This window comes from Terrapene carolina, unplaced genomic scaffold, assembly GCF_002925995.2.
Source record: "Terrapene carolina triunguis isolate 2854851 unplaced genomic scaffold, T_m_triunguis-2.0 Scaffold136, whole genome shotgun sequence".
NCBI lineage: Eukaryota > Metazoa > Chordata > Testudines > Emydidae > Terrapene > Terrapene triunguis.
Genome location: NW_020664487.1, coordinates 12,000,062 through 12,026,308, shown reverse-complemented (window position 1 = coordinate 12,026,308; position 26,247 = coordinate 12,000,062). Strand labels below are relative to the sequence as shown.

At 43.7% G+C, this 26,247-nt stretch overlaps 1 protein-coding gene across 11 annotated transcripts in view; it reads left to right on the top strand.

Moving 5' to 3' along the window:
• The window catches only part of ADGRL3 (adhesion G protein-coupled receptor L3), a 518,922-nt gene that overhangs the window by 179,228 nt on the left and 313,447 nt on the right, over positions 1 to 26,247 (top strand). The gene's annotated exons all lie outside the window — the stretch shown is intronic.

Genomic DNA, 26,247 nt, shown 5'->3' with positions numbered 1-26,247 from the left:
AAACAGTGAGTTTGACAGGAGAACTTTACAAGTGAAATCGTAGATAAAGTAATCTTCTTTCATAAAGTAAAGCACCATCTTTATTTAAAATTCGTGGATTCCCTTGCTCCTTGGCCCAAAGGTCTAATCGTTGACAATCTCTCTGTTAGAAGAGTGACATTTTAAAATGTCATTTCTATTTACTTAAGATGGAATTTTGCCAGCAGTATTGATGTAAGGATTTAATTGTCTTTAAGCAAATTGACCACATAAAATAATAATAAATAGAGTCCATTGACTATGGGTTCATGTATCTTTTATCGTAAGCCTATAAACTTATAGGCAGATTCCCAGCTTCTTACTATAAATATCTTTTTGAGAATTGTAGCGGTAGTAAGAAAAATAGAGTACTCAAAGGAATCTTATTACTGTTGTTCCCTGGTGCATCTTTATTTTTCACCATTGTTATGGGTTTTCGTTTGGTTTGCAAAAGTCAGCAGTTACCATTGGTGACGTGAAGACACTGATGGCACTTGCATCCCTCATCGAAATGAATGGGGTCAGCATTTCTGGAAACCAGACCATTACTCTAATGCATGGAGGTTCCTGTAGAGCCACTGGGGTGAGTTCATTCCCTGGGTTCCTCCAGCTTCTGGTGGCAGGCCCCATGTTGCAGGTTCCAAGCTGTGGAAAATCTGCCTGGAGCAGTGCCACAGAGCCAGCAATGGACTTGGGCTTAGAAGCAGATGGTGCAGCCCAAAAGAGGGAGGCTGGTTTGGCCGGGGGCCAGGGTATGTGGGACATGCACTTGATCAGAGCATCTCTGCAGGCTCCCCTGCAGGTTTCTTCTACAATATGCAGGCACAGTCGAGGTTCAAAGCAGCCGTCCCCTGATGAACCCCCTGTAGGACAGTGGATAGAAGGGGTGAAGGGGGTGGAGTCTGTGATCATGGAGGTGAATCAAGCCTGATATCTACCCACATTTTTATACCCTAAATAACAATAGGTAACATGGTAGGCAATGCAGAGCTGGAAGATACGTAGCTGGTAGGGGTCGCTTGCTGCTCTGGCGCAGTCCTGCCCAAAGGTGTGGGCTTTCTGCCAAGTGGTGCATAAGACTAGCAGATATTGGCATTCAGTGGGGCATAAGGGCACCTTGGCTGTGCCATGTACTGTGGCCCAGGTGGGGAGGTAGTACAGAACCCACTTCCGCTCTGCTGCCACTTCTCCTGAACAGTTCTCCATGCAGGGAGCATTCTCAAGGGGCCAGATCTACTGGCTTTCCAGCCTTCCTGTGCTATCACAATGGGGACCTGGATTTGATCCATAAAGTGCTATGTTGGAGCTACATGTACGTGTAATTGGTTAGGTACAAACAGCTGCCCCTCCACCTCCTCCTTTCATAGCATATTAATTGTAGAAAGGTTGACAAATTCTAACTTGTGTGCCATTTGGTTACAAAATAGCTTTATTACATTGTTTTTTTCTAAAAATGTGCTCAAAATACGTTTTTAAATCTGAAATATTCAGGTAATGTACAGTAGGAAATGCTGTTTTTTTCCCCACAAAAAATTGAGTGGATTGTCTGGGCATCAGCTTTAATTCTGAAATCAGTTTACAACATATTGTGGTACTGCAGGGAATTTGGATTGAGGTTTACAGTTCCTAAGGGTATGTCTACATTACAAACTGAAGTTGAACTATATTAGGTTACTTACAGCCACCACAGTAATTACTGCGGTGGTGCATGTCCACACTACCTTCCTTGGGTTGCTGGTGCACGTCCTCACCAGGAGCACTTCTGCCACCTAAGAGGCACAGTGTGGGGAGCTGAGAGCCCGGTCTCTCAGCTCCGCTGGCAGCTCCCTGTCAGGAGCCTGGCTGCCCCCCTGGTTCCCGGTGGGCCTGCCCCACTCTTCGGCCCCCGTTCCCTGCTGGGAGTGGGGGCGAAGCCACCCAGGGCTTCTGGCCTCCTGTTCTCTGCTGGAAGTGGAGGGAAGTGGGCTTCTCACCCACAGGGAGTGGGCTTTATCTGCCCTGACTTCTTGCTCTGCCCGCTTCCCACCGGGCAGCCTTGTCAATTTCATAGCTGAGTGTACCCTGAAATTGACAAGACAGCGGATGTAAGTAACACAGTGTCTACACAGACACTGTGTCACCCTAACTATGCCAACATAAGCTTTATGCCTTTTGTGGAGGTGAAGTTGTTATGCTGGTGTAATAGGGCACTTATATCAGCGGGTGGAAGGCTGAGTATAGACACTGACATAATTAGGTTGATGTAAACTGTTTTATGTCGACCTAACTGTGTAGTGTAGACCAGCCCTCAGTGTGTGAGGTGGAGGTGGTCGGGGGGTTGGTTCTACATTATACTGAATGAAAACATAGTATGCTGTTTATAAAGATACTTGATTCTAAAGCTGTCCATTGATGTTTTAGATACCCGCCTTAGTCCTGAGTCTTAGTGTATGAAATGCTGACAGTTTCATTCTATTGTCCTGGAGAACATGTGTACTGAAAAGTGCTGAATGGCACTCTTGGTATGGAAACTATGTTGTACAGAAGACAGGATGTGTAACAGTGTTGAAAATCTAATCAGGAATGCTTCATGGGGTTGCAAAATCATTGCTGGCTAAAACATTTTCACAGGAAAGTGAAGCTATAATTGCCCAAGGTCATGATTGCGAACGCTGTGTTACTGTGCAGCCTCCTGGACCGAAAGGAATCTTACTCTACTGTCGGCTAACATTTACATTCCCGTTTTCCCTCTTGTAATGTAGCCATTACATGGCTAAAGGTTAGAGGACTGAGCAGAAATTCTGATTACAGTCAACACGATCAGCATTCTCCACACTCAAATCCCTAGCATGATAACATTGTGTGTGGCAACAGCACTCTTCTGTATTGGCTGTGTAAGCAGGACCCTTTCCCAACCTGCTCAGTCCACGTAGTCTCTACTATATGTAAAGCCCAAACTCACCCTCTTCCTGAAAGCAACAATAAGACAGCATGAAGGTCAATTACAAGATTGCTCAGTCTACCAGGGGTCGGCAACCTTTCAGAAGTGCTGTGCCGAGTCTTCATTTATTCATTCTGATTTAAGGTTTCGTGTGCCAGTAATACATTTTAATGTTTTTAGAAGGTCTCTTTCTATAAGTCTATAATATATAACTAAACTATTGTTGTATGTAAAGTAAATAAGGTTTTTAAAATGTTTATGAAGCTTCATTTAAAATTAAATTAAAATTCAGAGCCCCCTGGACCGGTGGCCAGGATCCAGGCAGTGTGAGTGCCACTGAAAATCAGCTCATGTGCTGCCTTCGGCACGCGTGCCATAGGTTGCCTACCCCTGGCTAGACCCTCTTCCCACAGAGCCCACCCTATCTCCCTTGCTTGTGAGTGGGGTAATGAGTCATCTACCTCAGTGAGTCAACAAACCCAACGTAACCCTTTCCCAGCTGGAATTCATTACCAGTCCATTTTTCAGTTGTTGTTTTTTTAAACCTTGGGTTTACTAGAACAAATATGCAAAATTAATCTCAAATATAGTCTAGCAGGCCGAATTTTGAGGTCCTTAGTCAATTTTCATTCAGCCTTACTCAAGCTAAACTCCTCTTACATTAATAAAAGGGTGTGTGTGTGAAATTGATTTTAGGATTCGTTCCACCATTGAACACTACCACACACAATTCTGAATCTTCACAGTTATAGGTAAGGCTGCGATGGCAAACCACTCACAGTTAGGAAATTCAGAGCCAAAGACTCCATGGCTTCCTGAACTGACCCTTTCTGTATATGTCCCTGCACGTGTTCCAGTTTGTAAAACCATTCTTTGTTCTGAGACCCCTGGTAGGACAACCATATGTGCTGCAGTATCTGTTGTAAACATAGCAGGGCAGAATTAAGGACACGCTAACAGGCTTAACTCTGTGTGTTCTGTTTGTATTGGTGTGCTTCAGTATGTATTTTCCTGGCGCTTTTGGTTGTTTCATGTCTCTTCTCTCGGGCTAACACTAGAACCCTGTCGCCTTGTTGTCTTGCCGTGTTCCTGATGTCCTGTTCTCACTGTGCCTTTTCAACCCTTGTAATGGTGATGGGTCTGTGGCTTTCTAAGGTGTCATCACTGTAGTGCCTCACCCCTCCTGGGGGAGGGATAGCTCAGTGGTTTGAGCATTGGCCTGCTAAACCCAGGGTTATGAGTTCAATCCTTGAGGAGGGGGCCACTTAGGGGTTTGGGGCAAAATCGGTACTTGGTTCTGCTAGTGAAAGCAGGGGGTTGGACTCAATGACTTTTTCAGGGGCCCTTCCAGTTCTATGAGATAGGTATATCTCCATATATTTTATATTACCCTTTGCATTATTAAGAAGGAAAATATTATGAGCCAGAGCCTCAGCTGGTGTGAACCAGCGTTAATGAAGCTCTACCAATTTACCCAAGTTGAAGATCTGACTCTCCATTTTTCCTAAGTCAATACTATATACTGGGAATTCTCCCACAGCGACCAAACTGACACCATAAAGAGGAGCAGACTGGTGAGATTACCAGGCAAGAATCTAATTGCCAAGAAGATGTCAATAACCTCCTGTTAATCGGCAGCCTGACCACAGAGATGCTTCATATGACAAAGTACGGGGCAGATTGGGGCTGGGTCTCTGCGATAGCAGTGAATGAAGGAGAGGAAGTGCCAGTGTGAGTGAAGTCTAAAGCGAAGCTGGCTTTGCAGGAGCGGGACAGCAGACAGCCCTGTCTGCTGTAGCACCTGGCACCAGCGGGGCATGCTTCTCACAAATATGCCTTCCAGCGGCACTGACTGCAGCTTGGGCAGTGTCCCTCTTCCCCTTCACCAGTTGGCTCAGACCGTTATGCTCTCTAATTGTTCCTACATGATGCTAGGTTTAGGCCTGGAGGGATTCCTAGCAGTACTGAGTGCCAGAGGCGAGGGCCAGTTCTCAGCTCTGCTCTTTTGCCATTTCCAGATGGTTGTGACTGCCAAGGACTGCCCTAAAAACACGACTGCTGTGATAATGGGGTGCGGAGGACAGACTTACTCCTAAGCCATTTCAAGTCTTTTAGTGATTGGGGGCTTGACTTGCACCAGGAAGTGAATTGGATTGGCAGCCTGTACAGAGCGTGGAAGGCAGGTCCTCTCTCTATTGATCTACCTGATCTAAATGATGGGCAGCTCTTCTTTGCACTAACCCATTAGAGCAGACTAGTCTTCTAGTGACAAAGGTAACAATAAGCATGGCAAAGCCCACCTGGGCAGGGAAAGGGCGAGGTATCTTGATGAGCTGAAGAGGAAAGGAGGAGTTTCTGACCCTGGTGGCTTATGCGAATCTAGCAGCACCGAGTCCAAAAAGACCACGACATTGCAAACCACCTTAATAGTTGGCAGGTGAACTTCCTAGTGGAGGCTAAAGTGATAACCCCTCAGTACCTGAAAATGCCTCCCCCTGCGAGCAAGCAGCACCTCAGTCTAATCCAGACCAAGCCCATGCCAGCAAGCTCCCAGCCAAGGCCTGTCCCAGCCAGGCACCGGGAGTGCAAGAAGATATCTCGGTTTGCACTCAGAGAAAAGGTGTCAGAGATGTGAATGACAATACCCTATGCCACAGCACTACATCACGTCCCACAGTGGCTAACTGCATGTGCTGAACCAGAGAATTGCCAGGATTGAACCCTGTGGGACTCATAGGAGACGCAAAATTACCCATCCTACGTGTCAGGGATCTCTGACAGGAAATTACCGTGAAGTGACTCCATCCACCCTTACAAGGTCCAGCAGGGGAGTTATTGCCACCTCAGGTTCAGTATTTGCTCTCCCTGGCCAAATGGCTATCCATTATCATCATGAATGACTGTGAACTGTCACTGTGAATGACAGTGGCTAATCACTGGGCAGAAAGATAGTGAGGATGCGGCTACAGTCTGGTCCTTGGGGTACTCAGGTATGGTGTGGGAGACCCATCCTCAAATCCCTACTCCAACAGCTCTTGAGGAGGACTGCATCAAGGGGTGAGGTTGAGAAAGCCCCATACCAGAATATCCCAGAGCTCAGTGGTTAGGGTACTTCCTTGTAATGAGGAAGGCCCAAGTTCAGATCATTTTTCCACATCAGGCAGAAAGGGGAACTCTATATCCCAGAGGAGCGCCTTACTCGCTGGAATAAAGCTTTAAAGGGAGGCGCACCCTCTTCTGGACATTTTGTGAATCCCTTGCTTTGGTCAAAATGCCTACAAGATTAAATGGTTTGTTTCAACATTACCCAAATGTTTGGATTCACATTTTTTGTCTCATAAATGTTGAAACATTTTGATTAATTTCAACTTGAAATTTTTTTGTTTTCGATTCGCTGATTTTTTTTAAGTGCCATTTTTGGTTCAACCCCCAAAAACTTCTTACAATTTTTTTTTATTTTGCAATTTGCCACTGAACTGAAAATTCCATTCTGGACCCAGCTTTACTCCTGAATTCTAATCCCAGCTGGGCAGTGGCCTCATGCTAGAACTTTGGTCAGGTCACAGCAATGTGTGTTACAGTTTCCTCAACTGTAAAATGGGCAAGGATTTTGGAGGCATTATTTGGGCAATGTATGTTCAGTGCATTGAACGTGCAAAGTGCTACATAGTGTTACAACAGTACAAGAATTGTCCCTTAATAGCGTATTTCGCAAACTCCCCAAGACATTGGTGTAAACAGTCACCAATGATTGGATACCAGGGAAGCAGTCCGTTTCCAGTTTTTAGCTCTCACCCATTTGTCATGACAGGAGTGATACAACAGCCTGCCCCTAAGGTTCCCAGAGGCTTAGAAACAGAGGCATCTGCTGGGGTTATGAACTGGTTAGTGGCTCAGCTCAGCAGCAGGGGATCCTGTAAACTGATCAGATCTGTCTTTACCTATAAGTTTCACAGCTGTCATGGGGAATGCTGTATTTGCTGTACAGCTTCAGGGGTGATAGACTTCAATACGTATTTGGATGATATTGTGTCACAGGACTGGAGCAGAAGATGATCAGAAAGTCAGATTTGGTTGGTTGGTTGGTTTTCAGCTGGAGTATGTTCGATTTTGGAAATGTTCTAAGAAAAGAGGGTGATTATTTTTTTCTTTGCCTCCCTTGAATTTAGTATGAAGTGTCTGTAGAGACAAAGCTGAGAGGTTTCCGCCATATTTTACATTCTATTCCACTGGCATATTCTGACAGCAAATGTTCTCCCAATTATGCCCAGGTCTTTGGTTTCAAATTTAATCTCTCCTATGACATATATATTTTAAATCATATTTGTCTGTCACAAACAAACCTTTTCCCACCCTCTTTCTGTATCCCACCTGACATCTTGTGCAGTGTTCATGTTATCTGTGACATGGTCAATGGTGCAACCTCATTCCTTTCCATCCACACCTCACTCAGCCATGGATAGTACGTGTTGCAAAGAGTTAGGGAGCTGCAGTATTTGCAGTCATTTCTGGTAGCCTTTCTTCTGCTTGCAGTCAGGGACTGATGCCTACACGTGCCTTTCTCAGGCGCTAGGTTGCTTTTGTGCCTGATAGATCCCTTGCCACTGTGATGGTGAGGCACTTTGGGGAGCCTCTGAGTTGTTGGAAGTCCTCTTCCTCCTCAGAGACGGAGAACAGATGTTGATGGTGAAAAGAGGAGGGATTTTGGCTGCTTTTAGGTGGGTGTGTGTGGCCGGGGGAGCGCCGAAATTGTAAGAACACCGCCCCCACAGAAGCCCTTAATGGCACAGTGACAAATTGACTGTTGCCCTGCACCTGACCTGTTGATTTACCTCAGTGCAGTGTGTGTATAAAGCACCTCCATTCTGATCTGGACGTACTTCTGGTTTGGCAGTGGAGATTCAGGCCCACAGTGTCCAGTAACTGATGGGAGAAAGGGCTGGCTCAAAACCAACCTGTCCTGGAAAAGAGAGCAGCATGAGTGTTAGAAATTGTGTATTGTCCTGGCAGGGACGCCACAGCTGATGTGCACACCTGCACTCCTAACCATATGGTGGGGCATCCAAAGCCGGGCTTGGGCCGGTGGCATCACACTGTTGAACTGCACTCAAACAAAAAGATCCCTCTACTACAAGACACACATCCCCGTGTCAGCTGTATCTCCCAGCTGCTTATGAACACATAGTGTATCAGCTGAACCATTTAGCACTTTTTCCCTTCCTCCGTTTCAGAGTTTGACACAAGAATCGGCAGCACCAGCTGTGACGAGTCTTTTTTTTTGTTGTATTTCTTTCTGCTGCTGTCAAAGAAATCAGTATGTTGCCTTTTATGTAACCTATCAACTTTAGCTCTCTCTCCTACCTTTCTTTTTCTTGAACCATTAACTTAACCTGGAGTGATTAGGGAGTGCATTGGCGTTTCAGCGTACTGCTATGTGAAAAAGGCAGTCGGCTCAGACGCCAAAATAGACTTGTTGGACCTGAGTGTCTGCACCATTATACTGGACGGCGAAACTCCACTGAGGCTAACCGAGTTATACCAGTGCAAACCCCGTGTAACAGAGTGGCAGTCAGGCCCAATGAGTTTAGAGTAATAGCATGCAATCTCTTCATTAACAAATGCACATGTGATTGCTGTATGGAAAAGAATGAGGCTGAGAAAACGCTGTATGTTTTGGTGCTGCTGTATATTTTAAGGAATGCATTTTCCATTATGAAATATGGTCTATATTGAATGCATGTGGACTAGGTATATGTGGTTAACTGGCTGCACAGCAGACTGAATATTGACCTACAGTGTTGAAAGTGCCTAGTGCAAAATTTGCAGGTGTCCAACTTGAGACAACTTACATTTTCAGCACCCACCGGCTGGGAATCAGGCCCCTTTTTAAAGGCATCTCCCAGGCATCTGATTATTATGGCGCCCAAAATCACTAGGCATTTTTGACAATTTAGGACAGCGTCTCTAAAGCTGTGAATCAGATCTGCCACCTTCATAAATTTGTCAGAAGGGAGAACAACAATAATTACTTTCCTGTTTTGTTCATTATTATTATTTCCACGTTTTGTGTGTTGAGAAGATGAGAATAGTATAAAAGAGCCCAAAGGCAAGAGAGCTTTAAAGGGAGACAGTCAACTTAAACTGGTTCAAAAGTTACACTTTGTGTAAACAAGCTTTTTGTGAAAGCTAGCGCCAATAGGCAAGTTTTCACATTTATTTTTCCGATTCCCGTGCTGTTTTTTTTAAAACAAATAAGCATCTTCCAACTGTGTTTAAAACCCAAATATTGAAGCACTAACAACCACAAAGTGAAACAAGATTAATAGATTATAAGGTTACAAGGGACATTGCCATCATCTAGTCTGACCTCCTGTGTAACAGGAAGCTGACTTTCTTAGCCCAGCTGAGAAAAATGCAAATAATAATAATAAAATAAAATAAACAACGGTCATAATATCATCAGGTGTTTTGTTTTGTTTTAACTTCTTTCATATTTTCGTAAAGAAATATATTGGTGTAATCCATACCCACTCAGCTTGGTGCACTGTTGTCCTCTAATGGTAGGTGGGCCATGGATAGAGGTCGATGAGCCTGCTACAACCTTGTTTGACAGAGGGGGATCTTTTAGTTCAAGTCTCAGAGGCCCATGCTTTAAGATCCAGAGGTCTGATGTTTGATCCCCACTTCCAGTGATCCTGCGGACCTCCCAATGCCAGAGAAGTGGTGTTCCATTTACATTTTAAGTTTAAGTTAAAAGAGTCTCTTTATGTATTTTTTTCTGAAATGACCAAAGGAATTTGAATTTGTTAGGAACATATCTACAACAACATGCACAGGCTGCTGGCATGACGATAGCCCTCCATACTGTCAAGTCACAATATGGGGATCTTGGGCTCAATCCCTTTACTCTCTGAGTAGTCCTTACTCCTGCAAATAGGCCTAATGATTCGTTCGATTGGGGCTCTGCAGGACCGTGCCCCTTCACATGGCATTTTTAAGGCTGGGGTTGGAAGGAAAGTATATCTATATTTTGCCATCACTGGAGTTGTTTAGGAACAGGTTGGACAAACACTTCAGGGTTGGTCTAGGTATACTTGGTCCTGTCTTGGTGCAGGGGGCTGGACTTGATGACCTCTCAAGGAATCTTCCAGCCCAATGTTTCTGTGATTCTCCCTGTATTTTGTTATATTATTTTATTTGCTATTTTGTTACTCTGGAGAAATCATTTTCTACCACAGAGGCATGCGTGGGGAAAGAGCAGGTTGGATTAACCATAAGCATCAACTGTGACAGCTGCCTGCTGAGCCAAGTGGTGTCCCATGGCCACGAAATTGTGAATTTTGCAAACTATGACAGTTTTTCTTCACTTTGGACTGGGAAAAAATATATATATTTTTCTCCACAAACATAGCACGCACTTCCCCACTCCAGCCATCCCCCATCTCCTCCCACCACCAGCCATACCATTTTCTCCCATTCTCCTCACTGTGCTTTTGTTTGACTGCTGTCAAAAGCACCACCTTTTCTCAACGCAGTGATACAGTGGGTTTGACTTGGTGGATACATTCAGGCACTTTCATAGTTTCAAAACGTAATTTACAAACAAAAGAACCCAGGTGATGCCGCAACTGTAGCAATGATCTCAAACTCATTTATTACAGCGCCAAACATACTGCATTGTAGTGGTACAGAAGAGACAAAACAAAAACTACCCTTCAAGGTCCCCAGTGCTCCATCTGCTCATCTTAGTTAAGACATGTTTTAGCTTGCACAAAAAAAAGTTGGGCCATGTCCTCCCTTGCCTACAACTCAGTGTAGCTCCATTGAATTCAGTGGGCCAAATCATCAGCTAGTGTAAGTCACCTTAATGCTATTGGACACAATGGAGCTATGCCAATTTCCTCCTCTGAAAATGTGGTCTTAAGATTCTGTACACCTCTCTCTTCCTTTCTTATTACTAACACAGCTGTGAGACTGGACAAAAATAAAAACTGAATTGAAGCCTTAATTCTTTTCCCTGGTTAAATTTTGCAAGATAAATATGTTCTGCTTTTAGATGAAAGTGGGCATCACTAAACTGGACATATTTATTGAATTGCCTCATAGCAAAATGTGTTTCCTCCATTTTCACATACTTCCTCTCGCCCCCTCTCTGGTAAGGAATATTTTAATCTACTGATGACAGGGAGAAAATGCTACATTAGCCATGACATAGAGAGAAGGCACTATTCACTGGCTGTTCCAATAATATATATTGTGCAGAAAATACTTTGCAAGAGCGTAATTACCCTGATTTCAAATGCTTAATATATGGTAGGTTAAGCCATTGTAGAGAACATAAGAACAGCCATGCTGGGTGACACCAAAGGTCCATCTAGCCCATTATCCTCTCTTCCAACAGTGGCCAATGCCAGGTGCTTCAGAGGGAATGAACAGAACAGGCAATCATCGAGTGATCCACCCCCAGCTTCTGGCAATCAGAGGCTAGGGACACCCAGAGCATGGGGTTGCATCCCTGACCATCTTGGCTAACAGGAGTATATAACACTTCCCTACTCACTTTGTCTATCTCATTCATGATTTTGAACTCAGGCACGCACAAAGGGCTGCTCGGGACCCTTATGAACTCTGACATTTTAAATTGGAAATGGAATTAGTCTTTTTTCATGAATGGTGAAGATGGTAGGTCTTAGTATGCATAGTGCTAAATTCATTGAAAATAAGACTATTTCTGTGCAGTAACTACATGTGTGTTATTTATAATGTGTGGTTTTCACAAGCAGGATATCCTTTTTACTTCACTGCATATACCAGTTTAAGCTAAAGTGCTCTGCTGTATTTCTTTAAAGTGGCAGTGCCCAGTTCAGTACAAAGAGGTCCTTACCGTATATCACTTTGACATAGTTTGTGCCAGTTCGTTTTAAAATAAACCGACGCAACACGTAATTTAATCTTCCACTGCCCCCAGTTAAAATGAAATCAAGGAGACAAATGCTGAATTCTATGCTTTTTTTTTTTTTTTAATTAATCTCTACACAAGCAAATTCCCCTTGAAGTCAGAGTAAGGCCTGCATATATGTTGAGAGCTTCAAGATCTGGTCTGGCGTGACCAGCTCTGCATTAACTAATCAATGTGTGCGCATGTCAGTACGGAAACACATTCCAGCATCATGCTTCCTAAGGGAGTGTTAGAAATGATTGGGGATTCGTTTTGGTTGCTAAAGCGTCAGCCACATGACCGTGGATGTGAGGTGCACTGCACGGGCCACCCTGGCCACAGCTGCTCTTGCTCTTAAGAGTACAGATGTGCAGAAGAGGCAACCAAAATCCACGGAGACGCATGCATATGTGGCAACTGCTACCTCCTTTACAAGGGGGCAGCATGTGCTCCCACCAGTGCCCGCCGGTCAGGGAAGGGGAGTATGGTTGGGGTAGGTAATGCTGCCCTCAGAGAGTGAAAATAGTTACATTTTGGCTGCCTCCCAGTCAGGTGTGCAAATGTGGGAAGACTCTTTACATCCTACACATGTGTACCCCACTTCACACCCAGCCATTTGTGAAAAGGTGTTACAGACACTGCTATGGGGTCTTTCCTTTAACCATCCCCACTGTTCATATCCTTCTCTAAAACATCTCTCAGCTGCAGCTTTGTGTCTATCCCATGGCTGAAGCAGTCATAGGGGCATCGTTTTTCATGACATTTTAATAGGCGGTTTTGTCCTGGCAGTGCCCATCTCCGGTGATAGGGCAGGGAATCAAACCCAGGTCTCCAAGGACTTAGACCAGTGCCTCAACCACTGGATTGTCTTTCCTCTTTGACTTAGTGGTTAGAAGTTTCAAAAGCTAAAGCTGGCTGATATAAGTTGTAAGATAAAGTGAAGTTTCTTAAACAGTTTTCTGTGACGGTTCCTTTGGCGCGTGGTGGATGAGATGCACACATTTCAGTATGGCAGCCCTCAGGATCGCTTTCTGAATGGGACCAAGGAACAAGTTCAATCAGTGTCATTACCTTTGTGTCGCACATTGCTTAAATATATCGCTTTCCAGTTAATTATCTTAATTAAAAACAGAGAAGGTCACACCTTTGCTTTGGTGGTAAATGTATTCAGAACAGTCATCTTTTATGTGTATCGTTACAATTTGTTAGATTGTTAAATTTCGTCCCAAAAGACCAATCCCTTAAAGAGTAATGTGTCCAGTTACACGATTCCCTACACTTCACTTAGTCTCCAAAATGAGTCGTGACCAAACATCCCTCACATCCAACTGTTCACTATGTATTTGGCTGCCTCTCCAAACGGTTAGAGGGGAGGAGAAAAAGAGAGAAAGAAAAGTTTCCCAAAGACCATTTTGTTTTGTTTGGTAGACACCTTTTGTGGATCATAAACAAATCCCTTCACTACTGCATCGTGTTATGGCTAATGTAGATACTATTGAGAAAGGCACATCATGCTTCACCCCTCTTTTCAGCCCTTTTTAAAGTGGTGTTAGACCTACTGAGAATTATTAAAGGGAAATGCAGCCATAGGTGCTGATGTCAGCACCATGCCGTGTGATCGAACAAGAAATATGGTAGATACTTTAACTCACAAAGACATGAGATACTAGCCAAGGCTTACATTACTGCAGAGCTGAGAGCTTTTCAAAAATATTTTCTCTGAGGAGAATCAGATTTCACTCATACTTCTCTCAGCACAGACATGCCTGAGCAATGATTATTAGCTTCTTTTTGGACCTATGCAATCCACTATTATACAGCTAGTCCTTTAGCTGGCAATATGACAAACAGTTCATTCTTCTTCTTGATGGAAATATTATCAAAACACATGGAGCCTTGATTTAGCTCGCCCCCAAAGCAAAAACATATCCTGTAATTTTGCAGACATTTTTTCACCTCCTCATTCTTTAGGGTGAGATACTTCCTGAGTGCTATGAGAGTCTGTTGGCATCCCCAGATTCACCTCATGACTGGATGACAACAAATCTTAATGAACGTCAGGGTTTTATCCCTTTTGAACTCAAACAATAAGTCATTAACATCAATCTAGCCAGGACGATACAAGGAAATATGCAAATTATTTCTAACTAGGTGCAGTCCTTGGGATCCTGCCATATTGCCAGCTTAGTCTTTAATGCCATAGATGTTGGACATTCCTGGAGTAGGATGTATTCTGGATATATGGTTATTAGGATGAAAATATTGGCATTACATAATCAGATTAGGATCAGAATTTCATGAACGGCCACACTGAATATACAAGTGACAGACTGAAGCACATCTACAAGTGGGTTCTATAAAGTTATCCTCAAAATGGGCAAGCATATTTCTGAGACCACTGCTTTTCACCATTTTATCTTTTAGTATTTTTAAGATTTAGCTTATTTTCTTTTTTATGGAGGAGTCATGTTTAATCGTGGTGCAATCGAATAGGGCCCCACTCCTCAGCTGCCATGTTGGAAACAATAACAATTCATTTGCCAATAAAGTTTTGCAGGATAAATGGAACGCATAATTCCGTTTCATACAGCATTGAACAGACTGCCCGAAACAGTCTTACATTAATTCATCTTGCTGCTTATTTTTAATAGTCACTATAGATTAAGAAGTTACTGCTATTTGTCTTATCACGAGTTAATAGCATTGCAGACTGTTTTACGAAATCCGATCATATGTGCAAATCATGCAGTTTTGTTCAGTAAAAATTATTCACCTCTGATGAGCCAATCACACAGCATATGGAAATATTTTTCCTGAATGGCTTATCAGCGAGGAATCGGCTTTTAGACTTCATCTGCTATTCAGAAAGTTACTTTAAATTTGGGAGGGGCCTGCTTCAGTTTTGAGATTCATGGCCATAAGAAATAATTTCCAACTAATTCTTGTAGATATGTACTAAGTATATAACACTACTTGCTTTGTTTTGTTTTGTTTTCCACTGAGGTAAATATTGACACTTATTGTCCCTTTTAGTGAAATATCTTACTGAGGAAAAAAAAATCCTCTTGGATAAATTAAATGTAGGTATTCAACTCAACAGAATTCAATATCTGCTTAATGAAATGTTCATCAGGAAATTCACTCACTGTGACTAGGATGAGAGGTATAAATTATTAAAAATCCACAATATGTATTACTGGACGAATAGAGTTTGGGGAAATCTGAACGTAGAGTGTTCCTGCAACTTGCTTGGGGCCAGTGGAGTTGGGCACAATTTTTCAGAGGAATTGTTTATTCACCAAAAAATGAAGTTTGGGTTGACCTGAAACTGGTTATGACTTTGACATACATGGTTTTAGTCCTTCAAAAAATGTCTGGAGAAGGTGGTGATGGTGGACCCCGGCTTTGCTCCCCCTCAAAACAAACAAACATGAAAAACCCTCACAGCTTTAGCTAGATGACTAGGGCACTAGCCTGCAATGTAGCACATCTAACTTCAAATTCCTTCAAATTCGCAACGGACACAAAATGGACTTTTTCATTTGGCCAAACATTCTGTAAAAATTCAGATTTGGTTCCACCCAAATCAATCTCCCCACCCCCGATTGATTGATTTATTTCGGAACCGCCACCAGACTGAAAAATCAGTATTTCCCTCGCTCTAGAGTGGCCATCTGAATGGAATTGTATGTTCATTGAAGTTGGTACAGGATCTTCAGCACTTGCATAATTGGGCCTATAACGTATTTTTTGTTTGCTTTTTGTTGTTGTTGATTTTAACATAGGCCTTCAGAATCATAAGGTTGAATTGAGATTCAAAATAACATTTTTTCCCTAATAAAATATAAGGGCCCATTTTTAAACTTCTGTATGCCTAAAGCTTGGCAATTAAGTACATATTTTAATGAGTCTGAATGGAATAATAGAACACCAGGGGAAAACATTACTTATTTATTTGTATTGCGGTATTAATCAAGAGGCGCCAATCAGGGATTAGGACCCCATTATGCTGGGTGTTATACAGACATATGACAAAAAGATGGCCCCTTCCCCAAAGAGCTTAAAATTAAGGTCAGGTCTAAACTAGAAAGTTAGGTCTACCCACTACGTTGGTCAGAGGTTTGAAAAATCCACACTGCTGTGCCATGTAGTGAAGCCGACCTAACCCCAGTGTACACAGCGTTAGGTCAATGGAACAATTCTTCCATCAATTTCGCTACCATCTATTGGTGGGTGGATTAACTATAGCGATGGGAGAACCATTCCCGCTGCTGTAGTGAGTGTCTACACTGAAATGCTTCAGCGGCACTCCGACAGCATTTCTAGTGAAGACACAGTCATCATAAAAAAACGTACTAGGTAACTTGTGAGCAAAATGTAACTGTTATTGTCACACAGGTGTTGTCCTAAAGAATCTCTAGTGGACAGCAGATAGTGCTCAACAGTGGGCATTCTAGTTCCTGATTAACTAAATATTATATAGAGTTTACTTTTGATATTACTAAGTAAAAAAACCAAACCTGTGTACTCTTATGTTTAGTGTTACATTCAAAAGAGCAGACTAAGATAACTGTTTACATGTGAAGGACCACATTAATAGGGTGGAAAGTTTGACAAATCAGTCAGATGAACGGAAAGCTAATAGAAAACTCCCATGAAAAAAGCATTGGTTTCTACACCAGCCTTAGATACCACATTTAAGAGTTTAATTTAGAATATGTCTGGTAAAAGCATTTGTGGATTATTGACATTTTCAGTCTGCCCACTTCACAGTGAAATTCGTTAGGCGGTGATAATTTTGGAATCACATTATAGGAAGCATTGTAATAGGAGGTGCTTGAGCGGCACTTTCATTCACTGGTGCATGGGTATTATTTGAAAAACATAATTTAAAAACTGAGCCACTGAGATTACGCCTGCCTCTTATTAAATGAAGGATTAGCAGCACTTCATTTGCCCAGAGAGACAGATGGCTGTCAGGCATTTTTGCTGTATAATACATAAAGATTTTAATGAAGACCATATTGAGGGTGGAGATATAGATTGTGTTTGTTTACTGAAGCACTTTTATATCTTCATGGCAATATGCCCATTTCAAGCTAAATGTGCCCCACAAGAGGTCTTGCCCTGTGGCATCCTTTTAATTGAAAGAACCATGCCTATAAAAAGATCATACAATGGGTGCTGTATTGGGGCAAATACAAACCGGAGCGAAATCCTGTCCTTCAATGAAGGCAGCCAGCACATGGAGGATGAGCAGGGTTGCTGCTCAATGTCTCCGCTGCAGCAGGAATCTGCCTGGTGACAGCGTTGTGTGTGTCCGTATTCCAGCTACAGGGCATGGGGAGCCCCTGGGTCCGTTGTCTGGCGCACTCATGTCCAGCAGGGTACTGTCCTGTGTTGCTCAATACACAGAAGTAGCAACTCCTTAGGTTTTCTTCCCCCCGGCTCTTTTGCATCGGTGCGGGATTGGGCAGGATCTAACCATGGCGGTCTGGTTTTAATTATGCGTTGGGAAAATACAACAAAGCAGAGATTCAGACACACTGAGGGTTTCAAGCCTTTCAAGTTTGTTTGCCAAAATAGTTTGTGCCGTCTGTATGTTGTGCTGCCTTTTTCTGTGGGTTTTTTATAAGCTTGCTGTGGTTTTTAACTGCAGATAAGAAGGAATCGAGTATGTGCACTACCAGGGCTTATGTCTGTCTATTGAAAATCTGCTGTGGAAAACTTGTGCTACTTTCCCTCCAGCCTCCACAGTCATCTCAGAACCTCCCAGTGAAACCCCCGTGTTCCATCACAGGTCTGGGGCCAATATTAGTATTAACGATCATATCTAAACAGATCTTCCCAGGCAGAGTAGGGTCTTGTATGGATGTCTTAGCCCCACACCCTTCTTCCTGTCAGACCCTTTCCCGGGGCAGGTTATCCTGTAACCTATGCAGGGTTTCTTAGGCATCAGGTGCCAGCCACTAGCAGAGACTTGACTAGATGATCTATCAGTCTAATAAAGGTACAGCTGTTGGTGTATTCCACACTACCAAGACTCTTCCTAGCTATGGTAACTTCTCAGAAGGCATTGGCTACTGGGTATGCTTTGGTCTCTTGGATTTAAATGGATGATTTACTTACTTGAACCTTCTTTGGACTCAATCCTGCAGAGTTGCCAACTACCTAGGCTTCTTTCTGTTTGGGCTAGAGAGGTGAGAGCTGTGGGGAAGAAGTTTCTGGTCTTCACATCCACAGTCAGAATCCAACAGCTGCTATCAATATCCAAAACAAATAACAATATCAGCCTTCCATGCAGACCCCAGTGCCACTCTGTCCACTGTGGTGTGGTGTACTCATTTGGTACTCACTTGCAGACTCTGCATCATATGTTTCCCTTACATGTAAAAACCCACAGAAGGGAGGGAGAAATCATTTGGAACAGCAAGATTCATCACATACTCCCACCCTGCCTCTTTGTGATGTGGGGTTGGCTGTGGATTCTTAGCTGCCATGTAATGGAGCGTGAGGAACACATGGGGCCTGGGATCTACGGGAAAATGAAAAGCCTGTGGGTCTCTGGCCATCCTTGTGCAGCAGCCCTGACTCCATACCCCTTCCAGAATCCTCTCCAAAGCACTGTCAGAACAGCTGATTTGAGGCTATTGGATGGACAAAGTCTGCAATCTTGTAGGGGGGACAGTATAACCTCAATGGTGGTCATAGGGACCATGTTGCTCTATGCAGCAGCATCTTACGCGACTGAGACTAGCTCAGTCTAACTAATTGACTAACTAACTCAACTACCAGAGGAGAACAAGCCATAAAGAGCAAAATGCTATCCTGCACTTGCCCCTTTCAGTCCAGTCCCATCCCTTTTCCCCGTAGGCATCACAGAACATGAGTTGTTGGCATTAGTGCTGATTCGGTTATGTGCACTAAGAGCAATGGACAACATAGTAGTGTTTCACTTCTGCATGATAGTGGATCAACTCATTTTTTTCTCCCCTACATGCGTGGAGCAGAACCTAATATGGGAACCCAAGATTGCATCCAGATCAATACAGTGGACAATACAGTCCCTAACATCAAATGAAGACTCTTCACAAACATTATGTAATTATGTGTTTTTTTGTGAAGGACGCTAACAGCATTTTTTGGATTGTTACTGTCTGATGTGGGAAATAAGCAAACATGGCAGGAGAAGTCTAACACAGAAACCGAAATGTGCATCTGTGATACTTCTTGGTGTCCAGGGAATTGCTACATCTGCTTACAGTGTGACAGAGCCAGCTCTGGGCCCACTGGCAGAAATCCTCTGCTCACCACTGGCAGCACAAGAGCTCTGCTCTGAGCTCCGCCTGCCCCACTCTTTCTCCTTGCAAGCTAGAGATTGACACAGCCACTTCCTGACACACTGCACTCAAGTGCTCAGCCCCTTGTCTTCTGGACATATATAGCATACCTGGGGTGAAAGTAACTTACAGGACTTACCGGTACACCGGAGTCCTGAGCAGGAGGCGGGGCCTCATCCAGAAGAGGCGGGGCCTTTAAATCCCCGGGCCCTTTAAATCGAGATTTAAAGGGCCCAGGGCTCCGGCTGCAGTAGCAGCGACTGGGAGCCCTGGGCCCTTTAAATCAGGGCAGGAGCAATAGCTGCGGCGGCGGCCGGGAGCCCCAGGGCTCCAGCGGTGATTTAAAGGGCCCAGGGCTCTGCTGTGGTAGAGGCAGCCAGAGCCCGTGGCCCTTTAAATCACCGCCAGAGCGCCGCTGCCGGAGCCCCAGTGTAAAAGGCTGCTTATATATAAATAAATATCGAACAACTCCTTCAACTCTCAGCCCACCCTCTTTCTCAAGCCCCCTGCCCCCAGTGTGTGGCTTTGCAGTGCACCAAGAACGTTAACAAATGTGGGTTCTGGCAGATCAAGTTTGGACCTGAGGACCCCCAGCCACCTCTTGTTTATATCCAGGGTTCAAGCACTTACCCTGCTCTCCATGGTGGCCGTTCACCATGGAGAGAGGTGTAGGACGTAAACCAACAGGCATTGGGATGGCTGATGCAGTCCTTCACTCCCAGCTCAAACAGCTTTACATAGACTCATTGAATTGTAAGACTGGAAGGGACTTCAAGAGGTCATCTGGTCCAGGCCCCTACACTCATGGCAGGACTAAGTATTATCTAGACCATCCCTGACAGAAGTTTTTCTAACTTGCTTTTAAAAATCTCCAATGATGGAGATTCCACAACCTCCCTAGGCAATTTATTCCAGTGCTTAACCACCCTGATAGTTAGGAAGCTTTTCCTAATGTCCAACCTAAACCTTCCTTGCTGCAATTTAAGCCCATTGCTTCTTGTCCTATCCTCAGAGGTTAAGAAGAACAAATTTTCTCCCTCCTTCTTGTATCAACCTTTTATGTACTTGAAAACGGTTATCATCTCCCCCCTCAGTCTTCTCTTCTCCAGACTAAACAAACCCCATTTTTTTCAATCTTTCCTTGTAGGTCATGTTTTCTAGACCTTTGATCATTTAAATTTATTTTTAAACAAATCTCATTTTTTTATGATGGAATAAACACAGACTGGATGATCTGTTCTTGATAGCATTTTGTCACTAAATAAAATCCTTAACTTGAGTTAAACAAAGGGATAGATAGATAGATAGATAGATAGGGGGGTTGGGGGATGGATGGATAGATAGATAGATGTAAATTTTTAACTCTTCTTGAGGGGAGAGGAAAATGGAGCCATCCTCTCTTAATATACTATCTGGTGTGACACCTTTTATAAAAGCTGGAAAAGCACAGGACACAATTCTTTAGTTTTAAACCTTCCCCCGCCCGCTGTATTTTCCTTAAACAATTCATCCTTGAGTTGTCTGCTCCTGTTGTGTGTTTGAATGTGTAGCAAAGTCTCACTTTTCCAGTCCAAGGACAGTTATAAAACTGGAGTGTTATTAAATATTCAAACCCAAATGAACACAGCTGGCACAAGCCCCACTGCTGCTATGTCCTTTGAGAGCATACCAAACTGTGGTGCAACCACACCCTGCTCTCCAGAACTGCCCTTATCTTCAGCTGAGCAAAAATGGAGCAAGAGGAGGGTCCTAAGAATCTGGGCTAAGGTTTAAATTGATGAAATGGGAGGGTGAGGGACCAATCAGCTCCCCCACGTACCCTGGCTGACCAATGAGTGGATAGAGTCTCCAGAGGAGGAGGAGCCATCTTTTCATTCCCCCGGTATGTGCTCCCCTCTCTCTTCTACTGGGGCTCTCTCAATCACTTCAAGACCCATCAAGTTTCCCATGCATTGGGGCGTGTACCTACACCCCTGTTATTCCCTTGTGCGTGCTACCAAAGCGGAGAGTCCCATGCAGGACTGTACTTGTGACACAGTGATAGCTCTCTCCTATGTGTGCCTTATGAATGGCTGAACAGAACTATACTCGCTTCTAATTATATATTAGAAAGACAATAGTTAATGTTATATTTTGCTCAAGTGGGTTAATTGTGCTGGAGACTATTAAGAGGCAATTTTCAGAGAGACGACCATTCAGTGCTATCAACATGTTTTTTGTTAATGGGACCCCTTAGTGTCATCATGGAATCTGTGTATTTATTGTGGCAATAGGGTGACCAGATGTCCTGATTTTAAAGGGATAGTCCCGATTTTTGGGTCTTTTTATTATATAGGCTCCTATTACCCCCCACCCCCATCCTGATTTTTCACACTTGCTGTCTTGTCACCCTATGTGGCAACTATGGAGATCAGATATTGTCCTTGCGAGGAGTACATGTGAACTATACTAGTCAAAAGAAACATCAGAAGGAATTGGGGTATGGAGACAGTAACATGTCCCAGGCTTGTACAGTGGTTCTTTGAATTGCTTCTATGTAGCATAGTGATGTTGATATTAATGGTGGCCATGTTGGAAACAGCACAGGAGGTGTAGGGGATACCGTTGATCCGTGCTACTGAGTGCAGTAACAAGAATAGGTGTAGCAGGACTTGTTGTAAGAGAAATAAACATGTCTACAGTTGCTTCAGTTGTGATGAAGTGTTAGGACAACCTCAGTGATATATGCAGCATGTGAATTTTGTGAACTGAAATCTTTATCGTTAAAGTACTGTAGCCCATTCAGACATTGCAACTGGGACACAGACTTCTCTGTAATTAATGCTTTCTGACCAAATTGTTAAATTCTGTGAATGGCAGTGCTGATAGTTTTTAAATGTCATTCCATAGTACACTATGAAGGAATTAGAGATACAGTGAAAACTGCTCAGTACGTTTAATTTTTTCATATTATTATATGATACGCGAACCAAGGGACACTCAGTGGGTTACATTCTCCAGGCTTCCAAGATACCTCAGTGCAACTCCTTTAAAGCAATGTGGAGTTGCACCAGTATAATCAAGAGGAGAATTTGGCCCACTGACATTCCAGAGCAATAAATTTAGATCCAATAAAAGGACATACTTATTTGCTTGACCTATGGAAACCACCAAGCAGGAGATGGTCATCTACTGTGGCTGGCATTTTAAAAGGATTGGATACGGTTACAACCACTAATAATGTGTAGTTCGGCAAGATAAGTATAATGAATTCTTCACAATGCTCAGCTGGTCATGAGTAAATTCTCTCCTCCAGCCTGTTTACCCCTAACTATAGCATTGCACAATTGTTTCAGTGCATTATGAAAGGATTTTGCCATCCTCTGAAGCATAAATTCCTCTCCACTACACTGCCAGCAGTACAGTAGGAAAGATAGATCAGTAACAATTCCTATGGGGCTAGAAGCTTTGAGACACATCACCTATGCCTTTAAAAAAAAACAAACCTCATTTTTCAAGAAAATGAATTATGGCCAGCTACAGCCAGGTGTAGTGTTGGCAGGTGCTGTGCAAGTTTCTCTGTAACTGCTGGGTCCACTTGGTTTTAATCCTGACTGGTCGCATCACTGCTTTTGCAGTGCTAGTGTCACCCTCTCTCCTGCAGAATCAGCCATGTAGCGAAGTCCCCTGAGGCCTTGACTGTGGACAGCTCGAGTCATTTCACTTTTCACCTCAACCTGTTTTAAGCTAGACATGAATCTGAGCCAAGGCCCCACATCCAGAGACTGCTGAACTTTGGAGAAATTTGCAGCAGGATCTGACCCCTATGGGTGGCTCATGCTTCTTTCCCCATCAGGAGCTGTAAATTGAAACACCATATATAGAATAATAGATATAGATAATATTCAAAGCCTGTTCCTGCAATTTTTCTCTTTGAACTTGGAGAGCTGGCAGGATCAGTCTCACAGAGGAGCCACAGCCTGGAAATGCCTGTTGCAAATTCTTGGCAGGCTAAAAAAAACACATATACCTTCCTCTGTGGTATTGTCCCTTGTCCTTGGAAGTGTCTCTCTCTGTTCTCTGAACCTCACCGTGCTGCCAGTAAATGTTCACTTCTCTCAGAAACAAGTGACATCCCTCAGTGATATTCTATGGGTTTTGTTGTCCCCTCCACCTCCAGTGGATGAGGCACCAAGAGCCCAGCAGAACAGAATTTGAGTATCACGTAAGCCATTTCCAGCCTATGGCCCTAGATAGATGTATTCTTATTTTTCTTTTCAGTGAAACACCATTCTCATTGCTATATAAAATATGATTGTTAGCAGTAACAGTAGTATTTAGGTTGTAAGTCTACTTCTGATCATGATACAGATGTCCAAGATTAAGACTGGTGGATCCTTACCTATGAATACAGAAATCACATTATCTACAACAGAATCATTAACACGTCATAATTTGCCAACTCTTCTCATACAGTTACCATAGGTATCTCCTAATTCTAAGTGCAGGGAGGAACTGTTAATTTCAGATGTCTCTGAAGCTTTCAGTAGTGCTCTGTAAAATGTTGACTTTTTAATGGTGAGCCATTTGGTGTGTCTTCTGTTGACTGGACTATGGCTTATTCCTGCATAATTAGCTATAGCTCTCATTCAGAGCGAATTCATGCAAAGTGTTCCTCTTACCTCTCCTGTTGTCATCAGTTTTAAGATGTGTTGTCTGTTTTGTTGCTGTTGTGTTAGATGGATCACAACTTCTTTCTTAAACGTTGATACTGCAGCAGCTGACTTTGTGTGTCTCTTATTTTCTCTGGTGGGGTCATAGAAGGTGTTGGTTCTTTATCAGGGCTGTTTCTTGTCTTCAGTGTGCTTTCCTTCCCACGAACTAGTGATTTTCAACAGATACAAGCATGCTAGCAGTGTCATATAAGCTACACAACTAAAGCATGCATTACCATGCACCAGTGACTTGGTTCAGATTGACTGCACAACTAGTGACCTCATACAGTGCAAGGTCATGACATAAGCAGGAGGGCAGACAGGAAATAGGTCAATGCCTCATCTACTGTAGGAACATCAAGTTTACCTGATGACAACAGCAGCTTGAGAGCTGATTGTTAAACTCCTGCCTTTATTATGGTCTTAAGGAGAGGAAAGGGGCCTGCTATCTGCTGATTCTGTGCAAGGGGGACTGTGACCAGAGTCCCTCGGGAGTCAACTGAGGTCACTCAATTAGGGTGAACTGCAAAGAATGGGGCAGACAATCCCCAAAGCTGGTGGATATTCCAATATGTAGATTTACCAACCAGCACAAAACAGCTTCTTTATTATCTCACTGATTGCCCAGAAGCAAACAACACAGTTCCCTTAAAGTAACCCAGCCTCAGGCCTCCACCCAGACACTCAGGATTACTGAAAATCTTATTCATCATATAAGAAAGTTCTACCAATCCCAAAGGATCTGACACATTACCTCCCAGGTTAATGCATATTCCAGATCTTGCCCAAATACACGCTTACAGCCAGTTCTTATTAACTGAACTACAATGTATTAAAAAAAGAAAAGGGAGAGAGATTGGTTAAAAGATCAGTATACACACAGACATCAGTACAATCTTGAAATTCAGATTCATAGCAGAGATGGTGAGCTTTGTAGCTGGAAAAGAGTTTTTAGAATTTAGTCCATAGGTTATAGTTCAGTGTCCAATATCATATTCAGGGTGTTCCAGTTTAGGATTGGGATCTCAATCTTGCGACTCAAACTTCCCCTGATGAAGCTTAAGTAGATCTGAGATAAAAAGGATTGGGACCCAAGGGTTGTTTATACAGTTTTCTAGCAGCCACTTGATCATAGAGTCCTGGGTGAACAATAGGCTTTTGATGTAACCTTCTGTTTCCTAAACCTCACCGGTAATTAACTACATGAATGAACATAAGATAATTTATCCATTAAGCAGTTTGTGATAAACTTTAAAGAGACATATAGACAATGACATTATTGCACCCAAGATTCATCTACATGTTAATATTCCCTTTTGATATCTGAATCAATAGCTATAGTGACAGACAGGAACTGTCTGTTTACATGGCCAGCAACTATAAGTAAACACATATAATTAGCATCACCTCTCATTTTCTAACAATACAGGTTTTCATTTCAAAGTTCTAGTCTATTTAGCGTTGGATGGCCCTAATTACTATTTGCATACTTTCTAACGTGTTTAAAGGTTGGCTTTGGGTTAGTTAGCCTGCAAGCTGTTTAACCCTTTCTGGCCATGTGTTATACTTTGTATAAGATTCATTGCAATTATATAACAGTGGTAGCAATAATGATTTTCATGGTTATATTTTAATTAGACAACATCATATATAGGAATGGTGCATATAAAATGGAATAGTGCAGTGGAAGGGAAAGCATAGGGCATCCATCTCTTCTAAGATGCTACACAAGGCTTCTGGGTGAAAAGTCTATATCTGCTCTGCAAGCATGGGTGGCGGGTGAACAAATTGTTGGCTAGCTCCCGGCCCTGCCCCTCTGCCCAAATCTCCCCCACCCCGTCTGCCCCCCTCCCCTGCCAGAGCCCAGAGTACCCCCTCCTGGCCCCCCGCGAACCCTCAGCCCCAGCCCTGGAGTACCAGATGTGTAGTGCAGCTGGAGCGCCCCCAGCCCCAGCACCCTCGGCGGGCAGTGCGGCTGGCACGCCCCCACCCCCAGCCCCGGAGTACCGGATGGGCAGTGCAGCTGGAGCGCCCCCAGCCCCAGCACCCTCGGCGGGCAGTGAGGCCGGCACGCCCCCACCCCCAGCTCCGGAGCGCTGGGTGGGCGGCACAGTTCCAGCACCCCCAGTGCCGGGCAGGCAGCATGTCGTAGCCCCAGCCCCCCCAGCCCCAGGCCTTGTCAGCACTGGCACCAGCCTGCCTGCCCCAGCCTCTCTGCCCCGGAAGAGCGGGAAGGGAACTGGGAGTAGGCAAGAAAGTCCTCGGGGCAGAGCATGGGTGGGGCCATGTCAGGCACAGCCTCCCCCGGCCTATGATACCCACCGCCTATGTCTGCAA